This window comes from Dama dama, chromosome 4 (genome assembly GCF_033118175.1).
Source record: "Dama dama isolate Ldn47 chromosome 4, ASM3311817v1, whole genome shotgun sequence".
Lineage (NCBI taxonomy): Eukaryota > Metazoa > Chordata > Mammalia > Artiodactyla > Cervidae > Dama > Dama dama.
This window is the reverse complement of record NC_083684.1, coordinates 65,871,716-65,883,054: the sequence shown is the minus strand read 5'-3', so window position 1 is coordinate 65,883,054 and position 11,339 is coordinate 65,871,716. Positions and strand designations below refer to the sequence as shown.

General features: G+C 43.5%; 1 pseudogene; it reads left to right on the top strand.

The window, feature by feature from the left end:
- Positions 1-6,661: 6,661 nt before the first annotated feature.
- LOC133055176 (bolA-like protein 3) lies at positions 6,662-10,670 on the top strand (annotated as a pseudogene).
- Positions 10,671-11,339: the final 669 nt, after the last annotated feature.

The following is an 11,339-nucleotide window of genomic DNA, read 5'->3' as shown; positions in this document are numbered from 1 at the left end:
GTGTGAATGCAAACTTTGCAGTTCATCAGAATTCATACTGGAGAGAACCTTAGAAATATAAGAATTGTGACAAACCATTTAGGCACAGTCATCCATAACATCATCAGGCAGTTCAGACAGGAGAGAAACCATATAAATATGTATATGGCCGGTGCTTTACTTGAAATGACGAACTTAGAATCCATCGGAGAATTCATACTAAAGAGAAACATTAGAAATGTGACAGTTGTGAGAAACATTTTATTAAAAAACATTTTGTTTTGTTAGTATATATTACTACAGTTTATTAAATAATGACACAAGATTTATGCCACATTTTCCAACAGTGTTTAAATAAATAGTTCAAAATATAAAGGCTTATGAAAACTTTTATAGTCTTTATATAACAATAAACACTATTTCTGGTGTATGAATAAATACAGAAAAGAGAAGCCATTCTTTATATCACAATCAGCCAAACTTAGCCATCAATGATTACACAAATCCACAAGCAAACAAACAAAAAAATAACCCAATTTCTTCATTTGGGTTATGAAAGCTAAAAATCCCTTTGCTACATTTAACAATACCTAAGGGAATGGAGGGAGGGAACTTATACTCACAGCCTGGAGACAAGGGGACCAAATCTCCCAGTCCTTCAAGTTCTTCCTTGGTTAGAAGCTTCAACAACTGCATAACTCTTTCAGGGAAGAGGAAAAAAAAAAAAAACAGGTTAAGACTCGGTTCTATAAGGTATTTATAATAAGTCTGCACTGAAGAAATACAACATTTTTGTCTTAAAAATGTGCTTACCTTTTACATAGAGGTTTGGTTTTCTTTTCATCCTGGTATGAACATGAACATATTGGAATAAACTGATATAATGAGTAGTGCATGACATTCAATCTTTTCACAGTCTTCAAAATGAACTCACTTCTACTGTTTTAGGAATTATCTGTACACTTATGTTTTCTACACTAAGGGAAAAAACCAAAGAGTGGCTCATAAAAAGTCATCCTTTAAACTCAAGGAACCCAAAAGTGAAAGCCTTTCTATATAAAGCCCTTACATCAGTGGAATGTTCTGGTAAGAAGCGAAGTCTCCTCTCTAAATATATGGTTTAGTACAAGGGACGAGGCCTGAAGAAGTTCAACTCCCTATTATCACACCCAGAGCTGGTCAGTGAGAACTAGACTTCCATCTGAATCTTGAAGTGATCAACACCTACTTGCCCCTCCGACCTCTTCCTTTCCTGTCTTAGCTCTTCCTTTTGGAACAGAAATCCTGCTTCACAAAATCTTGTTTTCAAAGTCAGCATTAATATAGAAGGCAAGGTGAGAGAGGCCGGGAGAAAAACTGCCCAATCCCCAAGAAAAATCTGCATGCCTTCTATTCTGCTTCGAAGAAGGAAGCAGTCCAGGGGCTGGATGGACTGGGAACCTGCATATACCACAAAGGTGCCTGTTCTGGAGCCCCAGTAAGTACGTATTTACTGTTACTCTGTGAGAAACATTTTAGTGCAAATGTCATGAGTGGTATAAAGCCTTTAATCAGTGTTCAGGCCTTATAATTCAGAGTTCATATTGTATAGAAAACATACAAGTGAAATGAATGTGGCAGAGTTTCTAGTGCATGTTCAGCATGAACTGCCCATTAGGCATTTCATAGAGGAGAGGAACCACATACATGTTATTCATGTGGCAAACCCTTCAGTCACAAGGAATGACGTTGCAGATCATCTGAGAATCGATACTGCAGTGAAAACTTACACATGTAGAGAATGCAGTAAAATACATCAACTTTTTGACCCTCAGAAAATTCAGCCTGAAGGAAAACTACACAAATGTGTTAAGTGTGGGAAAGCTTTGATTCTGTGTTCAGCCCTAAGTCACCATCAGTAAATTTTTTTTTTTTTTTACAATATTGTGATGGTTTTTGCTGTACATCTTGAATAGGCCATAGGCGTACATACATCCCTTCCTTCCTGAACCCACCTCTCTTGTCACTGTATCCCTCCAGATTGTCACAGAGCACTTGCTCACACATTAAACTCCCACTGGCTCTTTTACATATGGTAATATATATATTTCAGTGCTAATCTCTTAAATACTGCCATCCTATTTCTTTTGTATATTTCAATAGTTTTTCCTTAGTGTTACATTTTTTATCCACATGTTATGACCCAGATCTAATTTAATTTACATTTCTCTCCTGCCTTCCACTAACAAATACGTCTGTGGGTTATTTTTAGACTTTTGTAACATTGTAATGCACGTAGACAATGACAAGGAACATAGCAGGTGCCCTGTAAATGTAAAGAAAGACAGTTCCTTTAAGACTTGAGAGTTCAGTTAGATAGTACACATAGAAATATTTATAGTGCCACGTTGATAATTTTCGTGAAAACAAATTCTAGTGTCTTAAGGCTTTATATTTGACAATGTGCTTTGTTGTCCACAAGTGACAGATCTTTCAGAAACAGACAACAAAGACATGAGAGAAAATATATTCCAATTTTTCAACAAGAAGTAAATTGCCTCATCACTGTCAAGTGATCATATAGAAATTTGACATTCCATTACATTGAAGTATTGGCTTAAGTATTATATATTATGATGTAAACAAGTTTTTCTCATATAAGGTTTTGAAGCTTTGTCATCATAGGCATGGAACGGAAACTTTTATAAAGAAGAATACATTTCTTATTAAAAGTTTTCTCTCAGTTCAGTTTAGTTCACTCGCTCAGTCATTGCCGACTCTTTGCAATCTCATGAATCACACCACGCCACGCCTCCCTGTCCATCACAATACTCCCAGAGTTTACTCAAACTCATGTCTATCAAGTCGGTGATGCCATCCAGCCATCTCATCCTCTGTCGTCCCCTTCTCCTACCCCCAAGCCCTCCCAGCATCAAGGTCTTTTCCAATGAGTCAACTCTTCACATGAGGTGGCCAAAGTATTGGAGTTTCTGCTTCAGCGTCAATCCTTCCAATGAACACCCAGGACTGATCTCCTTTAGGATGGACTGGTTGGATCTCCTTGCAGTCCAAGGGACTCTCAAGTCTTCTCCAACACCACAGTTGAAAAGCATCAGTTCTTCGTCGCTCAGCTTTCTTCACAGTCCAACTCTCACATCCATACATGACCACTGGAAAAACCATAGCCTTGACTAGACGGACCTTTGTTGGCAAAGTAATGTCTCTGCTTTTTAATATGCTATCTAGATTGGTCATAACTTTCCTTCCAAGGAGTAAGTGTCTTTTTTTTTTTTTTTTGGAGTAAGCGTCATAACTTCATGGCTGCAATCACCATCTGAAGTGATTTTGGAGCCCCCCAAAATAAAGTCTGACACTGTTTCCAATGTTTCCCCATCTAGTTCCCATGAAGTTATGGGACCGGATGCCATGATCTTCGTTTTCTGAATGTTGAGCTTTAAGCCAACTTTTTCACTCTCCCCTTTCACTTTCATGAAGAGGCTTTTTAGTTCCTCTTCACTTTCTGCCATAAGGGTGGTGTCATCTGCATATCTGAGGTTATTGATATTTCTCGTGGCATTCTTAATTACAGCTTGTGCTTCTTCCAGCCCAGCGTTTCTCATGATGTACTCTGCATATAAGTTAAATAAGCAGGGTGAAAATATACAGCCTTGACGTACTCCTTTTCCTATTTGGAACCAGTCTGTTTGTCCCTTAATAATCTTTAAAATTTATCTTTGGCTCTGCTGAGTCTTCATTGTGCTGGCTTCTTTGTCTTTTTGCAGCAATCGGGCTGTGAATTCTCCACAGAAACTTGGCTGGGGTATGGTTGGAGACTGGCATTTTGAAGGTTCTTTTGGTCGGTCCAGAGGACTCAGTGTCTGTCTGTTCTATGGGCTGAGCTGAGCCTCTTTGCTGCACGTGGGCTTTCTCTAGCTGCAGCAGCAGAAGCGCCTTTCTGGTTACTTGTGTGCAGGCTTCTCAGTGCTGGGGCTGCTGCGGTTGCAGAGCACAGGCTTTGGGGCACAGGCTCAGTACTTGTGTTGCTCGGCTTAGTTGCTGCGAGCCACGTGGCATCCTCCCACACCAGGGATCAAACCCGGGTCCTGTGCATTGGCAGGTAGATTATTTAGCGCTGCACCACCAGGGAGGTTCTACTCGGTGTCTTTTAACTGGGCGCTATGCATGTTAATACACTGCCAAACAAAATTGGGGTCATCAACCAATAACTGGGACACCTGAAAACCAGGAGAGACTCCCCCAAAGTTATCTGGACTTGCTGAAGACATGGATGGACCCAAGAGACCCTTCCTGAACTCCCAAGGCCAGAATGTCCAAAGCACAGTATGGTGCCTGCTTTTCTCAATCCTGCATTCCCCTCAGGGTGCACTCAGGGCCCCTGCAGTGACTAATAAGCTTGATCCTTGGAGAAGTGGAATGTCAAGACATTTTTCTCAGAAGTGTTTGTATGAAGTAGCCCTTTCTAAGAGTTTTGTGTTTCAAATTCTAGCTTGTCATCACTACACAAAACCAGTCCCTGTTTACTTAAACTGTTTAAATTAATTCTAATTGCAGGAATATTCCTGGGTTCAGCTAGCACCCCACTTCCAGCCCCACCCCACCAGCACCCCACATCAACCCCCACCCAACCCCAGCCTGGCAAGCAGACCAGGTTTCAGTTCCCAGTCGTCTGAAATCACTTCAGCCTCATCAGCAGGACTCTAAGTACAGTTTGGTTCCGTCTCTCAGTCATGTCCGACTCTGTGACCCCATGGACTGCAGCACGCCAGGCCTCCCTGTCCATCACCAACTCCCAGAGTTTACTCAAACTCATTGTGTCGGTGATGCCATCCAACCATCTCATCCTCTGTCATCGGATATGCAGGACTTCAAATGTTATGCCAATAGCTTCTTTCTTTCCATTGTGATTATCCCACAGAATTTTAAGGTTTTATTAAAAATGTTTACAGTTACTTAAACTAATGAGCAATCAATGCTGCAACACAAGACGTGAGAGACTCTCAAGTACTGCTTAACTCTGACAAGACACCTCTGGAACCAAAAAGAGGAACAAGCAGGTAGGCTTTCGCGCGCCCCGGTCCGGGCCGCTGGACCCCGCCCCTCACGCGTCCTACGGAGGCGTGTGTCCTAGGCTCCGCCCCTCATTCTCCCTTTCCTCTGGAACCTACTGCTTGGGAGTCTCTGGTGTCTTCACTCGAAGGATGTTTGTTTACAGCAATTCCTGAAGCCCAGACTTGGTAGGTGCGGTCTCCCCGGGAATAGTGAGATACAGTTTTTTTCCTTTTTAGTCTTGTTAAGCTCCGCCCATAGGGTCTCCTCTACTCTGTATCTGTGGTCTCCGGTGACTTCGGACCTTCCTAATCCTTAAACCTTTCCTCCTCAAGTAAATTCAGTTGTTGCCTTGAGAGGCCCGTGGTCTAATTTCCTTTCAGTGTAAACTCCTGAGGAAAACATATATCGTCCAAGATATATATAGTAATTTATAGGGGGAAAGTCATTATAATTGATGCATGGCACTTGATAATTTTGTAAAAATACCAAAACACTTGTTCAGGAACTAGCTGAGAATTTAATCTTTGCAACTGGTGGTGGAGCTGGAGTTCTTTCTCGAGTGTTAGGGAGTCCTATTACTGTCCTTTTCTGGTTTATATGACCAGGGTCATAAATTGACTACAGAGACTCTTCATTTTAGGAGGTTATTTTTAGTGATGCTGGTTATGTGTATGAGCTCTAGAATCAGAGAAAAACATAAAATGGTCTCTATGCTCAGAGATTTCCGAGGCTTTGAGACCCCATGGAGTGTAGCCCGCCAGGCTCCTGTGTCCATGGAATTTCCCAGGCAAGAATACTGGAGTGGGATGCCATTTCCTAATCCTGGGGATCTTCTGACTCAGGTATAAAACCCCCATCTCTTGCATCTCCATTGGCAGGAGTATTCTTTACCACTGAGCCACCTGGGAAGCCTCTTTGGTCTGATACTAGTGTTTAATTTGAATTAAAGAAGTAAGTTTTGGTTAGTAGTTTTCCAGTCAGTGAGTCCCAGTGTGGATAATGCTAATTTATGGACTGCTGACAAGTACAGTGGAAAGTGGTGTATATAGTGGGAAAACATCTTAAGAGATCCAATAATCTGAAGGCATTTGAGGGGTAATTTTAGATTTTGTGCCTCAAGGTTGACTGTCAGTGCTACACTAAACCTAAGATGATTATGTGGGGCAGGTGGACAAGGAGCAGTTAGCTTCAAGTAATGAGGCCTGGTTATTTGTGGGAATGTTGTTGGTGGAATATTGTCAGAGATAAAGAATTGGTTGAAAATGCTTCTAGCTAACAGACCTTTGATAGAGTTGAGTAGATTTGGGTTGTCTTCATTAATTAAAATTAGTCGGAGAAGGGAGGTTGTCCTAGAATTGTGAAGTCAGTGACATGAGTGTTGTACAGAGCTGTGTCGGATGTAGAGACAGGGTTATTAATAGGCTCAGGTCTTGGTGTGCAACTTGTGGGCTGATTGGACAATAAGATCTTAAGAATAGAATCCTGTGAGGATTGTTTTTCATGTTAATGGGAGACTCAGAATGAGGGCTGTATTGAGGAAACGCATTGCTTTCAGCAGTTTATCTACTCAGAGTGGGGGATAACTGATTTTACTGTGGTTAGAGTGGCCAGAAGCTTTGGAATCTAAGGGGCTATGAAGGAGGCCTCCTTTCCGAAAGAGCTGGGGTATCTTCCAATTAGCTCAGTCAGGGACAATAGGTGGCAGTGAGATTGGGGCCTTTCTCAATGACTTCTCAACTGAGCCCAATCGAGCCAAATCTCAAGGACCTTTAAAACTTTAGGATATCCCCAGTTCCTGGCATGTTTTCCCAGGAGGGCCAGTTTCTTGGTCTCCATACTGAGTGCCCAGTGCCTTCGCATTTGTGGCTTGTGTGTTTCTCTGTGATGTGCAGGCCCAGTGGTCTCTGCTGTTTAGCCCTGTTGCTCAACAGAGCACAGAAAAGCGGTGACAAAATGTGGAGAAGTGGAGAGGAAGCTATCGGGGGTCTAGGAGAGGTGTGAGAGGAGGCAAGTTTCGGCCTCTGGATGAGCCCTCTGAATGGTGTAGGCATGTTGCAAGCATAGTGGTGTGACCCAGTTCAAGCTCGCTCTGCTGCCTGTGAGAGAGGCCAGTGCTTCCAGGAGACGACTTCTTGAGGCAAACAATGGGACTTCATTTTGAAAACCAGCCAACCAAGAAGATGGCTAACTAATATCTCAAAATTGCCAACTTGTTGGTGTCTGGATGTCAGATTCTTTTATGAAAGTAGAGAAAGAAGCAGTGAGGAAATAAAGTCAGAAGGGAGGATCCGGAGGGAGAGGCAGTGGGGAAGTAAGGTCAAAAGGGCCATCCGTCTTGCAGTACATCTCAGGGACAGCCAGCCTTCTGTGTTCATCTCTTCTGTCCTGCAACCATTCACAGGTTGGGAGGTGAGAGTATCTCCCTGTGAGCTCAACAAAGGCACTTTAGTTTAACAGTCAGGCCAAGAGGTAGGGTCCTCTGAGGCCAGCCATTATGGATGATTACAACAACCACAGCAGTGAGAAGCAAGGCAAAGAAACCGTTCCAACTGGGAATCACAGTTGGTCTTCCCTGCAACAGTTGTGCGATCATGTTGTGTGGAACTGTTGACAAGGGTGGTCTCAGCTTTGACTGGAGGACCTGGATGTGGGCTCATAGCTAACTGTGGGTTGCCTGGAAGGGTGGGCATGCCACAGTGTCTTAGCTCAGTTTCCCTGGGACACAGATGCTGTGACTGAAGTTTGTGTGCGTTGGTTGATTGGGAAAGTCATGATCACACCTGAGAAGGAAAGAAGAAAGTGGAATTGGGAAGAGGACTGTTACCCTGCATTGTGTTAGAATCAAGGCCTGAGCTGAGCCCACAGGGAGGGATGGGTGCATTGGTCCTGGAGGTGGGATCCAGACGGTTCCCCACAGCATTGACTCCATGGAGTGGATTTTGTGATGTTTTTTGTAAGAGCAAGAATCATTATGCAATCTGTAAAATAACTGTTGCTAAAATCCCCAAGGGGTTCCCTCACAGCTCAGTTGGTAAAGAATCCTGCCTGCAATGAGGGAGACCTGGATTCGATCCCAATACCTCACCATCTGAGCTGTCTCTTGAGAAACCTGTATGCAGGTCAGGAAGCAACGGTTAGAACTGGACATGGAACAACAGACTGGTTCCAAATAGGAAAAGTACGTCAAGGCTGTATATTGTCAACCTGCTTACATAACTTATATGCAGAGTACATCATGAGAAACCTCAGAGACATTACTTGGCCAACAAAGATCCATCTAGTCAAGGCTATGGTTTTTCCAGTAGTCATGTATAGATGTGAGTCTTTGACGATGAGGAAAGCTGAGCACCGAAAAATTGATGCTTTTCAACTGTGGTGTTGGAGAAGACTCTTGGGAGTTCCTTGGACTGAAAGGAGGTCCAACCAGTCCATCCTAAACGAGATCAGTCCTGGGTGTTCATTGGAAGGACTGATGCTCAAGCTGAATGTCCAATGCTTTGGCTACCTCATGCAAAGAGTTGACTCATTGGAAAAGACCCGAATGCTCGGAGGGCTTGGGGGCAGGAGGAGAAGGGGACAACAGAGGATGAGATGGCTGGATGGCATCAGCGACTGGATGGACATGGGTTTGGGTAGAGTCTGGGAGTTTGTGATGGACAGGGAGGCGTGGCGTGGTGTGATTCATGAGGTTGCAAAGAGTCGGACACGACTGACCGACTGACCTGAACTGAACTGACTGATTGCTCTTCAGATTCCTTGATGTTAGTATAGGTTGCTCAGGGAACTCTTATTGTTGGACTTTTATGCTCTGTTACTTAACTGTTCGATTCCTTAGGTTCAAAGGAATTTGACTTGACTTTACTCCCTCCTCTTTTAGTATAAAAGGGGACTGAGTTCCAACTCGGGTAAGATGGTTTTCGGGGTACAAGTCCACCATATTTTCGGTTTGCTGACTTTCTAAATAAAGTTGCTATTCCTGCCCCAACGACTCGTCTCTCAATTATTGGCCTGTTGTGTGGAGAGCAGTAGAAGCTTAGAATGTGTCCTAAAGGAACAATACGGTTTTCATCAATTTGTAAAGATGTATTGCTCTTTTTGACCACATGATGCAAAGAGCGGACTCAATGGAAAAGACCCTGATGCTGGGAAAGATTGTGGGCAGGAGAAGAGGGCGACAGAGGATGAGATGGGTGGATGGCATTACCCACTCAGTGAACACAAGTTGGAGAAAACCCTGGGAGATAGTGAAGGACAGGGAAGCCTGGCGTGCTGCAGTTCATGGAGTTGTAAAGAGTCAGATTCGACTTAGCAACTGATGAGTGAAAATTGCTCTTTTTAAAGCAATGGTTAGTAAAATTTGTCAATTTGAAATAGAAAAAGCAAAAGGTACTGACGGAAGATATCACATACCTTAGTCCTCCAGTCTCATACTGTAGGTTTTGACCTTGTGTCTCTGGAACTGAGCCGTGTGGAGTTTGCCCTTCCAGGTGAATGAGGAACAAAGAGGAAAAATGTTATACAGGATGCCACTGTAAAATGGAACGTTTTCCCCAGGGATAGTTTTGTATTTCTTATTTTAGTTTGCTGTACAGAGAGAAATCCAGAAAAGTCTCTTGTTTTCTTAAGATGCTTAAATTATTCTAATGGGAGGAAATGTTTTGCATTCAATTACCGTCCAACAGGAACTTTTTGGAGACCCAGGTTCCCAACCCCTGAATTGCCAGGAGCAGGACAGGCAAGAACCTGCTGACAAAACCATTTATTTATTTATTTATTGCACTTGAAAATATGTGGGTTATTTTCAAATACCTGTTGGTATTGATTTCTCACATAGTTTCACAGTATTAAGAGAACAGGCCCTGTATGATTTCAATACCCTTTATTTAGGCCATGCAACTTTTGCACCTTGTTTTACGTCATGTTCCAGTGTCTCCTGGTTAATAGTCTATGGGAACTTGAATAAAATTTGTATCCTGCTGTTGTGTGAAATTGTATAAGTCTTGATTATGTTGAATTGGTTCACAGTTGTTTTCAGGTCTTCTATATCCTACTTTCCTGTCTATTTATTAATTTTTGAGAGTTTAATACTGAAATTCCACCTAAAAATCTTAATTTGTCTACTTAAAAAATTATATAGTGGAACTGCAACTATTTTCAAAGCCTCATGTAAATGTGTCATACTTTAATAATTTCAAAAAATTTTAAAAAGGAAAATAAAATCTTTATTGAAACTTTTCTACTTGTTAGGAGGAAATATCCTAGTTTCCAACATAACTGGTCTACCAAGTTAGAAGCTTTTGCCTTGAAAGTGTAAGGAGGTAACACAGCGACCTGGCAAGGCCGGCCGCCTCTGCCAGCGTGGCGGCGTGGAGTCCCGCCGAAGCAGCGCCTCTGGTCCCCGGAGCCCGCCACCTTCCTCTTCTCCACTGTGTCCACTGCATGATTTCCTCGCATTCCGAGGGGGAGCGCAAAGTGACCCAAATCCTCAAAATTTCCAGGAGGCTGTGGGGGAATGTATAAAATTCAAATTAAATCGGAAGAATTGAAGGAGAAGAAAACTGTCCACTAGCCAACAGGCACTAACAGAAGAAATCAAAGGTATGCACGGATTGCAGGCTTTTCAGTCTGTCCCCAAACACTGACCATACCCTGGCTGCTTAGATGTTGTTGGTAAAACAGTGGATGACTCTTGCTAACAGGGGCTTCCCTTGTGGCTCAGCTGGTAAAGAACCCGCCTGCAATGCGGGAGACCTGGGTTAGATCTCTGGCTTGGGAAGATCCCACGCAGAAGGGAAAGACTACCCACTCCAGTATTCTGGCCTGGAGAATTCCACGGACTGTACAGATCATGGGGTCGCAGAGTCGGACACGGCTGAGCGACTTTCACTACTACCACCGTTCTTTCCTCAACGTATGACAAGAAGTTTATTTTCTTCATAGACATTTCCATATTGTAATTATAGAAGAATATGCTATGTATTTAGATGTTAAAGGCAACAGATTAAAAAAATCAGGCTGTAATTTATGGGGCCTCACAGGACTGGTAAGGACCTCCCTGCCCCTTGCCCCGCCTTGCTCTCGCTCTGCTGACCTGCACGCTCCTCGCCGCGCCCCTCGCCTGCAGCGATCCGCCCCGCCCCTCGCCTGCAGCGATCCGCCCCGCCCCTCGCCTGCTGCGATCCGCCCCGCCCCTCGCCTGCAGCGATCCGCCCAGCTCCCGACCCGGAAGCACCGCCTCGGAATCCGCGCGTGCTTCCTGCGGAAGCGGAAGGCTGAGAGAGAAGGTAACAGGTCGGCCATTGAGTTTTTTT